We start from the raw sequence: 18,355 nt of genomic DNA, 5'->3' as shown, positions 1-18,355 counted from the left end.
CTGTGGCAGGCGAATGGAGCGTCGGTGATGGAGCGGTCAACGATGACCTCGAAGAGGTTGACATAGGTACGCTCTCTGCCTTTCCACCATGGTTTTTGACCAACGGTCTCCTTAAACGGTCTTTCCCGTCCTTGATTTTCCGCTTTCTGACATGATCTTTTTCTGTCATCGTAGATTTTGCCCCCGCTTGGGACCCCAACGAGTTTGTTATTGTGGATGATCTGGAGGAAAAACTGAATGCAGCATGCGCCAAGATCGGCGTGGGACCGCCTGATTTTTCCCCCTGTCCCCGGCTCGTGTGGGGGACAAGGTGCACCACGGCTACAGAGTCCACGTGTTCAGCACCCCGAGCGATGTAAACTTCGCCGCATTCGGGGGTATTCGACCGACGACTATGTCGCAAGGTAAGACGCGGCATTCGTCGCCCTGGAGGTACTGCTGATTGAGACGGGAACCAAGGTTTGGGACTTTAACTTTCAGGTCACCCAGTGGTACAAGGAACGCGTGGATGAGCTACAGCAGGAGGCGAGGTTGTGCCTTCCAGAACGACTGTTCCAGATGGAAGAGGAGATTGCATTCATGAAAGACCGGCTGCGCGATCAGAAAGCCTGGTACGAATCGGCCAAGAAGGCCGGATCGGTAGCATCCACCAGAGTTTAGTTAGGCACAGAAAATGTGTTGTGATGCCACATATTTGTTTGCACCATATGAATCATTGGCTGTCTTAGTACTTTTGCTGGCATTCTTTTTTTGGGTTTATTCTCCCCGTTGATAGACAAACCGGCAGTAAATTTGTCAGATTTTTTTCATATTGCCATTTTTTTGCGGTTTTATGTGCAACTGATCACATCTGGATTGATAAATAATTTTTTAGGTGATCGTAGACTGTGTACATAAATGATTATGAAAATGCTACTTTTATTTGCAGGTAGCTAGTTAAAATATATATAAACCGACGTCACTATTCACTGTAATTCTACTTTGATATATATATATATATATATATATATATAGGTGACGTCTTTGGTGTCTCTGGTGTATGCAGAGAATTCATGGCTAAGGTGGCTAAAGTGAAACATTTAATCTGTGGATGACACATGATTTAAATGGGTGGAAGACTAAATTTGTTGGCTCCGACACAATAAATTTGCCAAGTCTTCCGCCACCAACTGTGTATTTTGCTATATCTATTATCATAATACTTTTTGAAAACAATTTCAGCTAAAATAAATTTAGAAAGAAAAAACAAAGATCAATACTTCGACTTGTGAATTGTTTATTTGGCTATGAAAAAAAACGTTCTGACAAAGGTTGATCGCTAATAAAAATTTTAGTTATGAACAAAACTGATTCAATAAGTAAATTATCCAACTTAATAAATTATAAATAAATGCTTTTAACTAACATTAATTTAAATAACATTAAATTTCTTAACTCGATACAAAATGATTTTTTTTAGAATCTTCTTTTTATATAGTTGGTTTTGTTCAAAAAAATCATAAGTATATAAATTTATTTGGACTACAAATAAATTAGTTAGGAATAAAAATTAATAAATTAAAATATAAATCTTTAAAAAAATAATTAAAACAATTATTACAATTATAACAAAAAATTCTAATTCGTAAAATTTTTATGATACCATACAAGTGCTACTAATAACACACGTTTTCACATTTTTTTTGTAAAAATATCAAGTATTTTAAGAAAAACTTATTTTTGATATGTGCTATAGGTGTCAAGCAATTTTACACTTATATCTAATTACGTAACGCTACATTACTAAAGATGATTATTGTTTTCGTTGACGTCGATCCCTTATGAATGACCATTCAAAGGATAGATCTAATTGGGCGAGAACATAAAATTTTGTTTACTATCAATGCGAAACTGTTTTACATATGCGTCTAACCATATAATATCACATTAGCAAAAATTACTATCAAATTGACTGCACAAATATTCATCCAAAAAATGAATGTGATAATAAAATTGTATAGAACGCTTTACACCATGAGAGAGAGAGATAGAGAGAGATAGAGAGAGAGGGAGATAGAAAGCGGGAGGGAGAGAGAGAGATAGAAGGAGAGAGAGGGAGAGAGACAGGGAGAGATAGAGAGCAATAGAGAAAGAGAGTGAGAGAGATAGAGAGAGATAGAGAGAAAGAGAGAGAGAGAGGGAGATAGAGAGCGGGAGGGAGAGAGAGAGATAGAGGGAGAGAGAGGGAGAAAGACAGGGAGAGATAGAAGCAATAGAGAGAGAGATAGAGAGAGAGAGAGAGAGAGAGAGATAAAGAGAAAGGGAGAGAGAGGGAGATAGATAGCGGGACGGAGGGAGAGAGATAATGGGAGAGAGAGAGAGAGATAGAAAGCGAGAGAGAGGGGGGTGAGAGTGAGGGGGGTGAGAGTGAGGGAGAGTGAGGGAGATAGGGAGCGACAAGTTGGGGAGATATGGAGCGAGGGAGAGATGGAGAAAGAGAGTGTTTACCTTCCGTAGCTGGGGAATTAGACGGCAGAAAAAAAAAGTGTGGGTGGCAGAGGGCCCATCACCTGCAATGACGGGATATATGACAGATTCGGCTTAGAAGTATAAGCTGATAGAATAAGACTCTAGGTTAGGGTCACTGGGTTTAACCCGTAAACTCTAACCAAGTTTGAACTGCTACCTTTAAGAAGGGTTTCCCGCTAGCCCACGGACAAATTTACGCACACAATTCGAGCCTCTAACCGCTAATAGTTGTTTAAGCGTGGGATTTATACTGTCACGGACGAACCTCACATTGGTTAAGACACACACTAATTAATTTTAATAAGTATTTTTAATAAGAAAAGAATACCTAGAGTACATAATGCCTTTGCCAAACTATAACTACGTAAGATATTATTAATATGACAATATGGATTTTAAATACGTCGCTATACACTGTTCCATGTGGAGTTTTTAAATAAATATAGATATTGTTATGTAAAAACTAAACGTTGCAATCACGTGCGGGCATGATGTTAGATTCGTTAAGTGAAAAACATTAGGGTTTTAAACAACCGATACATAATTATTTCTAAGACCATCCCTGCATTAGAAGCACGGATACTTGTACTAGTTTTACACTTCTCTATACTAAAAACGTTATTTCATGCATAACGTGTCACATCTGTCTACTTATCCTTAGAATTAAAGTTAATTTGTGTTGTTTTTTTACTTTCTTTTGGTCTTGGTTATCAGCGTTCTTATTATCGACTAGTAAATATTATTTATGCAATTTGACTTTCTCTTCTACTAGCTACTCAGTAGTAAATGTTAAACTATCCAAACTCAAATCTATTCGCTCAAATGTTTGCTTTTTAAACATATGCTCGACTTGTTCGGCGAGGTTAAAATAATTCACAAAATTAAAGAGTATATAAAAAAACTACTAAACTGGAACTCACATGTCCCATCAGATATGACAAAAAAGCAAACAAAATGGAAAATAACAGCGAAGAACAATCTAACAAAGCATACGTATATATAAACTGGCGTTTAACTTCAAGAGAAACCTCTACACGTGTAAATCTCAATGCTCAGCCCAAGCACATACCAAGTGGGCCCCGGAAGTGGATCTCTGCACCATTTATTCAATTCTGTAAACCCTAGTAGCTATTTTCATTATAAATAGGACTTTTTACTGTTGTATAAAGAACCTTTGGATCTATCTTTGGACGTTTAGTTCTTAGACATTGGGGGCAGGCCTCACGGCCATGCCTAGACCTTGTTCTTATGTATTTTCAACGGTGGGATTTCTACATACCATAGATTAAGGTGTGGAGCTCTGCTGTTCCTCGAGTATTAATGCAATTACTACTATTTTCTATTTAATTCAGCTTATTCTTATTCTAAGATATTCACTCACACTTCAACCTGATGAATGTGATGATCCGTGACACTCATAATCATTCTCACCTATGAACACGTGCCTGACAACCACTTCAGTTCTACCTTAGATTGAGCGTGTATCTCTTGGATTCTTGGCTCATGCGTGTTGATTGCCTCTCCTGACAACAGAGCCTTCAATTCCTTGAGATCAGAGTCTTCGTGGTATAAGCTAGAATCCATTGGCAGCATTCTTGAGATCCGAAAAGTCTAAACCTTGTCTGTGGTATTCCGAGTAGGATCCGGGATGAGATGACTATGACTAGCTTCAAACTCGCGACTGTAGGGCATAGTGACAGACGCAAAAGGATAGTAAATCCTATTCCTACATGATCGAGAACCAACAGCTGATTAGCCATGTGGGAAACCGTAGAGGACCATTTTCACTGAGAAGACGGGAAGTAGTCATTGACAACGATGACACCCAACATATAGCTTGCCATAGAAAGGAGTATGAAGGATTGGATGAAGACAGTAGGAAAGCAGAGATTCAAGAGGGATAAAGCATCTCTATACACTTATCTGAAATTTCCACCAATGATTTACATGAGTATCTCTATCTTTATTTTCTGTTTATTTATCTTTTAATTATTAAAACTCCATAACCATTTGAATCCACTTGACTGAGATTTACAAGGTGACCATAGCTTGCTTCAAGCCGACAATCTCCATGGGATCGACCCTTACTCACGTAAGGTTTATTACTTGGACGACCCAGTGCACTTGCTGGTTAGTTGTGCGAAGTTGTGAAAAAGAGTTGAGATTACAATTGTGCGTACCAAGTTGTTGGCACCATTAGGTATCACAATTTTGTGCACCAAGTTTTTGGCACCATTGCCGGGGATTGTTCGAGTTTGGACAACTGACGGTTCATCTTGTTGCTCAGATTGGGTAATTTTATTTTATTTTGATTTTCTTTAATTTTGAAAAAAAATACAAAAAAATTTAATTACAAAAAAATTCATAAAATCATAAAAACTCAAAAATATTTCATGGTTCTTGTTCGAATCTAGTGCCAAATTTTAAGTTTGGTGTCAATTGCATGAATTCTAATTGTCTTGCAATTTTCGAAACACATGCATTGTGTTCTTAATGATCTTCAAGTCGTTCTTGATGAATTGCCTTGTTTGATCTTCATGATTTCTTGATTTGCACTGCATGATGTTCTACATATGCATTCTTGCATTCATATGGCCCAAACATGAGAAAGTTCTAAGTTTGGTGTCCTCCATGTTTTCTCTTATTAAGAAAACTGAGTTCTTCATGCTCATCTTGATCTTCAAGATTGTTCTTGGTGTTCATTTTGACGTTCATAATGTTCTTGCATATATCTTGTGTTTTGATCCAAGAATTATATGTTTTGACTCATTTTGTTATTTTTCAAAATTGAAAACATATCTTCTTGAATAAAGAATTTAGCAAAATGAAGATCCAAGAACATAAAGCAGAGGAATTACAGAGAAAAAGCTGGGCGTTCAAAACGCCCAGTGAAGAAGGAAAACTGGCGTTTAAACGCCAACTACCTGGCTGGGCGTTTAAACGCCCAAACCATGCAGCAATTGGGCATTAAACGCCCAAAACATGCAGCTCCTGGGCGTTAAACGCTTGGATGACACAAGGAGAGGAATTTTGTTTTCAAATCAAATCTTTTTGAAATGTTTATAATTTTTCAAATTCAAATCTTTTTTAAATCAAATATTTTCAATAATATCTTTTTCAAAATCATATCTTTTCAAACATATCATTTTCAAAAATCAAATATTTTCCTCATATTTTAAAAAATCTTGATTCAAAAGTTTCAAGTTTGTTAATCTCTTGTTAAGAGAGATTCAATATTTGAAATTTAGAATCATATCTTTTAGTTTCTTATTAATCAAGTCATTAACTTTTTAAAAAAATCAAATCTTGTTAATTTTATCTCTTCAACCATATCTTTTTAAATCATATCTTTTACAAATTACATTTTTTTTAAATTCTAATTTCAAAATCTTTTTATAACTTCTTATCTTTTTCAACTTTATTTCTTATCTTTTTCAAAACCACCTTCTCACTCTTAATTTTTGAAAACCACAACCAATTTTTCAAAAATTTATTTTAAATTTTATTCTTTCTATTTTTGAAAGTTCTTCCCCCTCTCTTATCTTTTTCTATTTAAACACTAACATTTCTCCTCCATTGTCAATTCGAACTTCATCTCTCTTTGTGTGTTCGAATTCTTCCTTACCTACCTCATCCTTCCATTCTTGTTTTCTTCTGACACCCCAAGGAATCTCTATACTGTGTCATAGAGGATTCCATATTTTTTTGTTTTTTTCTCTTTCATATGAGCAGGAACAAAGATAAAGGCATACTTGTTGAAACTGATCCTGAACCTGAAAGAACTCTGAAGAGGAAGCTAAGAGCAACTAAAGCACAAAACTCTGAAGAGGACCTCACTGAAATTTTTGAAAAGGAAGCAGCAAAAGAAACAATTATGGCCGAACCAAACAACAATGCAAGGAAGATGCTTGGTGATTTTACTACACCAACTTCCAACTTCTATGGAAGAATCATCTCAATCCCTGCCATTGGAGCAAACAATTTTGAGCTAAAGCCTCAATTAGTTTCTCTACTGCAACAGAACTGCAAGTTTCATGGACTTCCATCAGAAGACCCTTATTAGTTTTTAACTGAGTTCTTGCAAATCTGTGATACTGTTAAGACCAATGGAGTTGATGCTGAGGTCTACAAGCTTATGCTTTTCCCTTTTACTGTAAGGGACAGAGCTAGAACATGGTTGGATTCACAACCTAGAGATAGCCTGGACTCTTGGGATAAGCTGGTCACGGCTTTCTTAGCCAAGTTCTTTCTTCCTCAAAAGTTGAGCAAGCTTAGAGTGGATGTTCAGACCTTCAGACAAAAAGACGGTGAGTCCCTCTATGAAGTTTGGGAAAGATACAAGCAACTGACCAAAAAATGTCCTTCTGACATGCTTTTAGAATGGACCACATTAGATATATTCTATGATGGTCTGTCTGAAATTTCCAAGATGTCACTGGACCACTCTGCAGGTGGATCTATTCACCTAAAGAAAACGCCTACAGAAGCTCAGGAACTTATTGAAATGGTTGCAAAATAACCAGTTCATGAATACCTCTGAGAGCAATCCTGTGAGTAATGGGACACCTCAAAAGAGAGGAGTTCTTGAAATTGATGCTCTGAATGCCATACTGGCTCAAAACAAAATATTGACCCAACAAGTCAATATGATCTCTCAGAGTCTGAATGGATTGCAAAATGCATCCAACAGTACTAAAGAAGCATCTTCTGAAGAAGAAGCTTATGATCCTGAGAACCCTGCAATGGAAGAGGTGAATTACATGGGTGAAGCCTTTGGCAACACCTATAATCCTTCATGGAAAAATCATCCAAATTTTTCATGGAAGGATCAACAGAAGCAAGGCTTCAATAATAACAATAGTGGAAGAAACAGGTTTAGCAATAGCAAACCTTTCCTATCATCATCTCAGCAACAGACAGAGCATTCTGAGCAGAATCCTTCTAGCTTAGCAAACATAGTCTCTAATCTATCTAAGGCCACTCTTAGTTTCATGACTGAAACAAGATCCTCCATCAGAAATTTAGAGGTACAAGTGGGCCAGCTGAGTAAAAGGGTTACTGAAACTCCTCCTAGCACTCTCCCAAGCAATACAGAAGAGAATTCCACAGGAGAGTGCAAGGCCATTGATATAATCAACATGGCCAAAACCTTAGAGGAGGAGGAGGACGTAAATCCAATTGAGAAAGACCTCAGGGGATGTCCAATGGTCAGTAAGGAATACCCTAATGAGGAACCAAGGGAATCTGAGGCTCATACAGAAACCATAGAGATTCCCTTGGACCCCCTTTTACCATTCATGAGCTCTGATGACTATTCATCTTCTGAAGAGGATGAAGACATTGTTGAAGGGCAAGTTGCACAATATTTAGGAGCAATCATGAAGCTAAATGCCAAGCTATTTGGTAATGATACTTGGGAGGAAGAGCCTCCCTTGCTCACCAATGAACTGAATACATTGGTTCAGCAAAATTTACCTTAAAAGAAACAGGATCCTGGTAAATTCTTAATACCCTGTACCATAGGCACCATGACCTTTGAAAAAGCTCTGTGTGACCTGGGGTCAGGGATAAACATGATGTCCCTCTCTAGAATGGAGAAACTGGGAATCTATGAGGTACAGGCTGCCAAATTCTCATTGGAGATAGCAAATAAATCTATGAAAAAGGCTTATGGACTAGTAGAGGACGTGCTAGTGAAGGTTGAAGGCCTTTACTTCCCTGCTGATTTCATAATCCTAGACACTAGGAGGGATGAGGATGAATCCATCATCCTTGGAAGACCCTTCCTAGCCACAACAAGAGCTGTGATTGATGTTGACAGAGGGGAGTTGATCCTTCATGTGAATGAAGAATGCCTTGTAGTAAAGACTCAAGGTTCTCCATCTGTAACCATGGAGAGTAAGCATGAAGACCTTCTCCCAATATAGAGTCAAAAAAAGCCTCCACATTCAAACTCTAAATTTGGTGTTGGGAGGCCACAACCAAACTCTAAGTTTGGTGTTGAGAGATCTCAACCATACTCTGAACATCTGTGAAACTCCATGAGGGCTTACTGTCAAGCTATTAACATTAAAGAAGCGCTTATTGGGAGGCAACCCAATTTTATTTTTATCTATATTATTTTGTTTTCTTTTAGGTTGATGATCATGTGAAGTCACAAAGACAATTACAAAAATAAAGAAAAAATCAAAAGCAGCATTGAAAACAGCACACCCTGGAGGAAGGACTTACTGGCGTTTAAACGCCAGTAAGGGTAGCAAAATGGGCGTTTAAACGCCCAATCTGGCACCTTTCTGGGCGTTTAAACGCCAGAATAGGGCACCAAACTGGTGTTTAAATGCCAGAACATGACAACAAACTGGCGTTTAGATGCCAGAACAGGAAGGAAAGCTGGCGTTTAAATGCCAGAACAGGGCAGCAGATTGGCATTTAAACGCCAGAATTGCACTCTAAGGCGTTTTGAACGCCCAATTGGAGCAGGGATGAGAATTCCTTGACCTCTCATGATCTGTGGACCCCACAGGATCCCCACCAATCTCAACTCACTCTCTCTCCTCTTCACACCTTTCTACAACACTCTTCCCCAAATACCCTTCACCAATCACCTCTATATCTCTTCTCCAAATACCCTTCACCAATCACTTCCTTAACTCTTCCCCACCTTCAAAATTCAAAACTATTTCCCTCCCAAACCCACCCAAACCTTTCAGCCACTCTCCTTCCCTTTTCCTATAAATACCCCTCTCCACTCCTTCCTTTTCACACATCATACACACCTTCCCCTCCCCTTGGCCAAAACACATACACCTTCCATCACTCCATTTTCTTCTTCTTCTACATCTTTCTTTCATATTTTGCTCGAGGACAAGCAAATATTTTAAGTTTGGTATGATAAAAGCATTGCTTTTTGTTTTTTCATAACCATTTATGTCACCTAAGGCTAGAGAAACCTCTAGAAAGAGGAAAAGGAAGGTAACTGCCTCCACCTCTGAGTCATAGGATATGGAGAGATTCATCTCAAAGGTCCATCAAGACCACTTCTATAAAGTTATGGCCAAGAAGAAGGTGATCCCTGAGGTCCCTTTTAGGCTCAAAAAGGGCGAATATCCGGAGATCGGACAAGAGATCCGAAGAAGAGGTTAGGAAGTTCTTGCCAACCTGGTGCACGAAATTGTGATACACAATGGCACCAACAACTTGGTACGCACAATTGTAATCTCAACTCTTTTTCACAACTTCGCACAACTAACCAGCAAGTGCACTGGGTCGTCCAAGTAATATACCTTACGTGAGTAAGGGTCGATCCCACGGAGATTGTCGGCTTGAAGCAAGCTATGGTCACCTTGTAAATCTCAGTCAGGCGGATTCAAATGGTTATGGAGTTTTAATAATTAAAATATAAATAAAACGTAAAATAAAGATAGAGATACTTATGTAATTCATTGGTGGGAATTTCAGATAAGTATATGGAGATGCATTGTTCCTTCTGAATCTCTGCTTTCCTACTACTTTCATCCAATCCTTCATAATCCTTTACATGGCAAGCTGTATGTTGGGCATCACCGTTGTCAATGGCTACTTCCCGTCCTCTCAGTGAAAATAGTCCAAATGCGCTGTCACTGCACGGCTAATCATCTGTTGGTTTTCGATCATGTTGGAATAGAATCCAGTGATCTTTTTGCGTCTGTCACTATGCCCAACACTCGCGAGTGTGAAGCTCATCACAGTCATCCCTTCCCATATCCTACTCGAAATACCACATACAAGGTTTAAACTTTCTGGATCTCAGGAATGGCCGCCAATAATTCTAGCTTATACCACGGAGACTCCGATCTTTCGGAATGGAGGCTAAGAGATATACGCTTGATCTAAGGTAGAACGGAAGTGGTTGTCAGGCACGCGTTCATGGGTGAGAATAGTGATGAGTGTCACGGATCATCATATTCATCATGTTGAAATGCAAGCGAATATCTTAGAATTGGAATAAGCATGAATTGAATAGAAGAACAATAGTACTTTGCATTAATACTCGAGGAACAGTAGAGCTCCACACCTTAATCTATGGTGTGTATAAACTCCACTGTTGAAAATACATAAGAACAAGGTCCAGGCATGGCAAATGGCCAGCCTCACCAAATAAGAAATTATGATATCCAGAATGTCTCTATGATCCGAAGATAAAAATACAATAATAAAAGATCCTATTTATAATGAAACTAGCTACTAGGGTTTACAGAAATAGGTAAATAATGCAGAAATCCACTTCCGGGCCCACTTGGTGTGTGCTTGGGCTGAGCATTGAGCTTCACACGTGTAGAGGCTTCTCTTGGAGTTAAACGCCAGCTTTTATGCCAGTTTGGGTGTTTAACTCTAACTTGTAACCTGTTTCTGGCGTTTAACTTCAGAATAGGGCAGATGGTGCACGAATTTGCAATCCGTACCACTAACCAGCAAGTGCACTGGGTCGTCCAAGTAATACCTTACGTGAGTAAGGGTCGATCCCACGGAGATTATTGGTTTGAAGCAAGCTATGTTTATTTTATTAATCTTAATCAGGATACCAATAGAGTTCTTTAGCCTCGTATTAAGTAAAAAGGGCATAAAATAAATAGTTGTTACTTGTTGTGCAGTAATGGGGAATATGTTGGAGTTTTGGAGATGCTTTTGTCCTTTGAACTTCAACTCTTCCTTGAAATCCTTCAACACACGCAAGGCTCCTTCCATGGCAAGCTCTATGTAGGGTGTCACCGTTGTCAATGGCTACTTCCCATCCTCTCAGTGAAAACGTTCCTATGCTCTATCACAGCACGGCTAATCATCTGTCGGTTCTCAATCAGGTTGGAGTAGAATCCATTGATTCTTTTGCGTCTGTCACTAACGCCCAGCCTTCAGGAGTTTGAAGCTCGTCACAGTCATTCAATCCCAGAATCCTACTCAGAATACCACAGACAAGGTTTAGACTTTCCGGATTCTCATGAATGCCGCCATCAATCCGGCTTATACCACGAAGATTCTGATTAATGGATCTAAGAGATACTCATTCAATCTGATGTAGAACGGAGGTGGTTGTCAGGCACACGTTCATGGATTGAGGAAGGTGATGAGTGTCACGGATCATCACCTTCTCCATAATTAAGCGCGAATGAACATCTTAGATAAGAACAAGCGTGTTTGAATGGAAAACAAAGTAATTGTATTAATTCATCGAGACGCTGCAGAGCTCCTCACCCCCAACAATGGAGTTTAGAGACTCATGCCGTCAAAGTGTATGTAATTCAGATCTGAAAATGTCATGAGGTACAAAATAATTCTCTAAAAGTTGTTTAAATAGTAAACTAGTAACCTAGGTTTACAGAATATGAGTAAACTAAGATAATTGGTGCAGAAATCCACTTTTGGGGCCCACTTGGTGTGTGCTGGGGCTGAGACTAAAGCTATCCACGAGTAGAGGCTTTTCTTGGAGTTAAACTCCAAGTTATGACGTGTTTTGGGCGTTCAACTCCAGATCATGACGTGTTTCTGGCGTTTAACTCCAGACAGCAGCATGTACTTGGCGTTCAACGCCAAGTTACGTCATCTATCTTCGTGCAAAGTATAGACTATTATATATTGCTGGAAAGCCCTGGATGTCTACTTTCCAACGCCGTTGAGAGCGCGCCAATTGGACCCCTGTAGCTCCAGAAAATCTATTCCGAGTGCAGAGAGGTCAGGATCCAACAGCATCAGCAGTCCTTTTTCAGCCTAACTCAGATTTTTGCTCAGCTCCCTCAATTTCAGCCAGAAATTACCTGAAATCATAGAAAAATCACACAACTCATAGTAAAGTCCAGAAATATGATTTTTGCTTAAAAACTAATAAAATTCTATTAAAAACTAATTAAAATATACTAAAATCTACATGAAATTACCCCCAAAAAGCGTATAAAATATCCGCTAATCACAACACCAAACTTAAACTGTTGCTTGTCCTCAAGCAACTAGATAAATAAAATAGGATGAAAAGAAATTAAGAAACAATAATATCTCAGAGTTTCAAGTGAAGCTCAGATTCTAATTAGATGAGCGGGACTAGTAGCTTTTTGCTTCTGAACAGTTTTGGCATCTCACTTTATCCTTTGAAATTCAGAATGGTTGGCATCCATAGGAACTCAGAATTCAGATAGTATTATTGATTCTCCTAGTTTAGTATGTTGATTCTTGAACACAGCTACTTTATGAGTCTTGGCCGTGGCCCTAAGCACTTTGTTTTCTAGTATTACCACCGGATACATAAATGCCACAGACACATAATTGGGTGAACCTTTTCAGATTGTGACTCAGCTTTGCTAGAGTCCCCAATTAGAGGTGTCCAGAGTTCTTAAGCACACTCTTTTGCTTTGGATCACGACTTTAACCACTCAGTCTCAAGCTTTTCACTTGGACCTGCATGCCACAAGCACATGGTTAGGGACAGCTTGATTTAGCCGCTTAGGCCTGGATTTATTTCCTTGGGCCCTCCTATCCATTAATGCTCAAAGCCTTGGATCCTTTTTACCCTTGCCTTTTGGTTTTAAGGGCTATTGGCTTTTTCTGCTTGCTTTTTCTTTCTCTCTTTTTGGCATTTTTTTTTTTCGCAAAATTTTTTTTTTCACTGCTTTTTCTTGCTTCAAGAATCAATTTCATGATTTTTCAGATCATCAATAACATTTCTCTTGTTCATCATTCTTTCAGGAGCCAACAATTTTAACATTCATAAAATTCAATATCAAAAATATGCACTGTTCAAGCATTCATTCAGAAGACAAAAAGTATTGCCACCACATATAAATAATTAGAATTTTCCTTATTAAGAACTCGAAAAAATTAAATTGCCTCTTTATTCTACAAATCTACTATTTTATTCATGTTTGATGATGATGAGAAAAATAAGTTATAACTTAATTGGAAATAAAGCCAAAATAGATATGCTAATTACTACTACTCCTATATAACTTCTAAGGTAAAATCCTATAATAATAATATCACAGAGTTAAAGCTAGAATTAGAACTTAACAACCTGTATTTTGGGAAGTGGATGTTCCTCTAGTCTGTGGGGTGCCTTCAAGAATTAATTTCTAACACTTCAGCTCCCTTAAGTTCACATCCTTGCTCTTCCTGTTCCCTTAGGTGCCATGATCTTAATGAGTTTTAGCTCAGTGATCATGGCAAATCACACCAAACTTAGAGGTTTGCTTGTCCTCAAGCAAAAGAAAGGAAAGGAGAGGAGTAAAAGGAGAGGCAGTTTCGAAAAAAAGATAAGATGAGTTGAAAAAGATATGAGAAGAAATTAAAAAGATTTGAAAAAGAATTGGATTGGAAAAAGATTTGTGTTTATGAATTAAGATACATTTGATATTTTTTTGAAAAAGGGATTTTAGAAATTAGGGTTTTTAGAAATTAGGATTAAAATCTTTGGAATTGAAACATGTTTATGCAAGAAATCATGAATTGAAACATAAAAATTAGAAAATTTGTGAAGAGAAACGAATTTTACCTCCTCCCCGCCATTCTGGCGTTAAACGCCCAAACGCTGCATGTTTTGGGCGTTTAACGCCCAAATGCTGCTTCTCCTGGGCGTTCAACGCCCAGCAGATGCATCTTTCTGGCGTTGAACGCCAGGAAGTCCTTTGTCACTGGGCGTTTTTCTGAACGCCCAGGATGCTGTCAATCTGGCGTTAAACGCCCAGAAGGTGCTTCTTTCTGGCGTTTAACGCCCAGAAGATGCTCCTTTCTGGCGTTGAACGCCCAGTGGGTGCTTCTTTTGGGCGTTCAACGCCCAAAATGTTTCTTACTGGCTTTTTTTCGCCAGTGAACTTCCAAATTCCCCTGTAACTCTGTGAATTCAAGCAATTGCTATTTTACCTTGAAGATACTTGGACACATACCTGTAAAAAAAAAGGAAATTTATTTAATTAGTAAATAAACTTTGTAAATGGCTGGGTTGCCTCCCAGCAAGCGCTTCTTTATTGTCTTTAGCTGGACTACCACTGAGCTCTAATCAAGTCTCAGTTTCGAGCATTCTTGCTCGAAGTTACTTTCAAGATAATGTTTAATTCCCTGTCCATTAACAATGAACTTTTTGTTGGATTCATTATCCTAAAGCTCTACGTATCCATATGGTGATACGCTTGTAATCACATATGGACCTCTCCACCGGGATTTTAATTTCCCGGGGAATAATTTGAGCCTGGAATTAAATAGCAGAACTTTCTGCCCCGGCTCAAAGACTCTGGATGACAATTTCTTATCATGCCATCTTTTTGCTTTCTCTTTGTAAATTTTTGCATTCTCGAAAGCATTGAGTCTAAATTCCTCTAGCTCATTTAACTGAAGCAATCGTTTTTCTCCAGCTAATTTGGCATGAAGGTTTAGAAATCTGGTTGTCCAGTAGGCCTTGTGTTCCAGTTCCACTGGCAAGTGACATGCCTTTCCATACACGAGCTGGTATGGAGAAGTCCCTATAGGGGTCTTGAATGCTGTTCTGTATGCCCACAGAGCATCATCCAAGCTCCTTGTCCAATCCCTTCTACGGTTAATTACAGTTCGTTCCAGGATTCTTTTGAGTTCTCTATTTGAGACTTCAGCTTGCCCATTAGTCTGTGGGTGATATGGAGTAGCTACCTTGTGGCTAACTCCATAACGAACTAAAGCAGAGTAAAGCTGTTTATTGCAGAAATGACTGCCCCCATCACTGATTAATACTCTAGGGGTACCAAATCTACTGAAGATGTGTTTCTGGAGGAATTTTAACACTGTTTTAGTGTCATTGGTGGGTGTTGCAATAGCTTCTACCCATTTGGATACATAATCCACTGCCACCAGAATATAAGTGTTTGAGTATGATGGTGGGAAGGGTCCCATAAAGTCAATACCCCATACATCAAATAACTCAATCTCTAAGATCCCTTGCTGAGGCATGGCATAACTGTGAGGCAGATTGCCAGATCTTTGGCAACTGTCACAATTAAGTACAAATGCTCGGGAATCTTTATAGAGAGTAGGCCAGTGGAAGCCACATTGGAGGACTCTTGTGGCTGTTCGCTCACCTCCAAAATGTCCTCCATACTGTGATCCATGGCAGTGCCATAGAATCTTTTGTGCTTCTTCCTTAGGCACACATCTACGGATTACTCCGTCTGCACATCTCTTGAAGAGATATGGTTCATCCCAAAGATAGTACTTTGCATCTGTAATCAATTTCTTTGATTGCAGCCTACTGTACTCTTTGGGTATGAATCTTACTGCCTTGTAGTTTGCGATATCTGCAAACCATGGCACTTCCTGGATGGCAAAGAGTTGTTCATTCGGAAAGGTTTCAGAGATCTCAATGAGAGGGAGGGATGCCCCTTCTACTGGTTCTATTCGGGACAGGTGATCTGCTACTTGGTTTTCTGTTCCTTTTCTGTCTCTTATTTCTATATCAAACTCTTGCAGAAGCAACACCCATCTTATAAGTCTGGGTTTTGAATCCTGCTTTGTGAGTAGATATTTAAGAGCAGCATGATCAGTGTACACAATCACTTTTGATCCTACTAAATAGGATCTGAATTTGTCAATGGCGTAAACCACTGCAAGTAGCTCTTTTTCTGTGGTTGTGTAATTCTTCTGTGCGTCATTTAGAACACGACTGGTATAGTAAATGACATGCAGAAGCTTGTCATGCCTTTGTCCCAACACTGCACCAATGGCATGGTCACTGGCATCACACATTAGTTCAAATGGCAATGCCCAGTTTGGTGCAGAGATGATTGGTGCTGAGACCAATTTAGCTTTCAGGGTCTCAAATGCCTGCAGACACTCTTTATCAAATATAAATGGCGTGTCAGCAGCTAGCAGGTTGCTTAGAGGTTTGGCGATTTTTGAAAAGTCCTTTATAAACCTCCTATAGAATCCTGCATGCCCCAGAAAGCTTCTGATTGCCTTAACATTGGCGGGTGGTGGTAATTTTTCAATTACTTCAACTTTAGCTTGATCCACCTCTATTCCCTTGTTCGAGATTTTGTGCCCAAGGACAATTCCTTCAGTCACCATAAAGTGACACTTCTCCCAGTTTAAAACCAGGTTAGTCTCTTGGCATCTCTTTAGAACAAGTGCTAAATGGTTAAGGCAGGAGCTGAATGAGTCTCCAAACACTGAAAAGTCATCCATGAAGACTTCCAGAAATTTTTCCACCATATCAGAGAAAATTGAGAGCATGCACCTCAGAAAGGTTGCAGGTGCATTGCACAGGCCAAATGGCATCCTTTTGTATGCAAATACTCCAGATGGGCATGTGAATGCCGTTTTCTCCTGATCTTGGGGATCTACTGCAATTTGATTATAACCTGAATATCCATCCAGGAAGCAGTAGTATTCATGACCTGCTAGTCTTTCTAGCATCTGGTCTTTGAATGGTAAAGGAAAATGATCCTTTCTGGTAGCTGTATTGAGCCTTCTGTAATCAATACACATACGCCACCCAGTAACTGTTCTTGTAGGAACCAGTTCATTTTTTTCATTATGAACCACTGTCATGCCACCTTTCTTAGGGACGACTTGGACAGGGCTCACCCAGGGGCTGTCAGAAATAGGATAAATAATCCCAGCCTCTAGTAATTTAGTGACCTCTTTCTGCACTACTTCCTTCATAGCTGGGTTCAGCCGCCTTTGTGGTTGAACCACTGGCTTGGCGTCACCTTCCAGTAAGATCTTGTGCATGCATCTAGCTGGGCTAATGCCCTTAAGATCACTGATGGACCATCCAAGAGCTGTCTTGTGTGTCCTTAGCACTTGAATTAGTGCTTCCTCTTCCTGTGGCTCTAAGGTAGAGCTTATGATTACAGGAAAGGTATTACCTTCTCCCAAGAATGCATATTTTAGGGAAGGTGGTAATGGTTTGAGCTCGGGTTTAGGAGGTTTCTCCTCTTCCTGAGGGATTTTCAGAGGTTCTACTATTTTCTCTGACTCCTCCAGATCAGGCTGAACGTCTTTAAAGATGTCCTCTAGCTCTGATTCGAGACTCTCAGCCATATTGACCTCTCTTACCAGAGAGTCAATAATATCAACACTCATGCAGTCATTTGGGGTGTCTGGATGTTGCATGGTTTTGATAACATTCAACTTGAACTCCTCCTCATTGACTCTCAAGGTTACTTCCCCTTTTTGGACGTCAATGAGGGTTCGGCCAGTTGCTAGGAAAGGTCTTCCTAGAATGAGAGTTGCATTCTTGTGCTCCTCCATTTCCAGCACCACAAAGTCAGTAGGGAAGGCAAATGGCCTAACCTTGACAATCATGTCCTCAATCACACCTGATGGGTATTTAATGGAGCCATCAGCAAGTTGAATACATATCCTGGTTGGTTTGATTTCTTCAGTTAAACCAAGCTTTCTGATAGTAGATGCAGGTATTAGGTTGATACTTGCCCCAAGATCACATAAAGCTTGCTTGGTGCAAGTGCCCTCTAATGTGCATGGTATCATAAAGCTCCCGGGATCTTTAAGCTTCTCAGGTAAGCTTTTCAGAATGACTGCACTGCATTCTTCAGTGAGGTAAACTTTTTCACTTTCCCTCCAATCCTTCTTATGACTTAAGATCTCTTTCATGAACTTAACATAAGAGGGTATTTGCTCAAGTGCTTCTGCAAACGGAATCTTTATTTCAAGAGTCCTGAGATAGTCTGCAAAGTGGGCAAATTGCTTATCCTGTTCCGCTTGACGGAGTTTTTGAGGATAAGGCATTTTGGCTTTGTATTACTCAACTTTAGTTGCTGAAGGTTTATTACCTACAGAAGTGGGTTGGGAAGCCTTTTTAGAAGGGTTGTTATCAGCACTTGTATGTGACTGATTCCCC

Source organism: Arachis stenosperma, chromosome 3, assembly GCF_014773155.1.
Source record: "Arachis stenosperma cultivar V10309 chromosome 3, arast.V10309.gnm1.PFL2, whole genome shotgun sequence".
In the NCBI taxonomy this organism is placed as follows: Eukaryota; Viridiplantae; Streptophyta; class Magnoliopsida; order Fabales; family Fabaceae; genus Arachis; species Arachis stenosperma.
The sequence above is the reverse complement of the archived record's forward strand: the minus strand, read 5'-3'. Positions refer to the sequence as shown.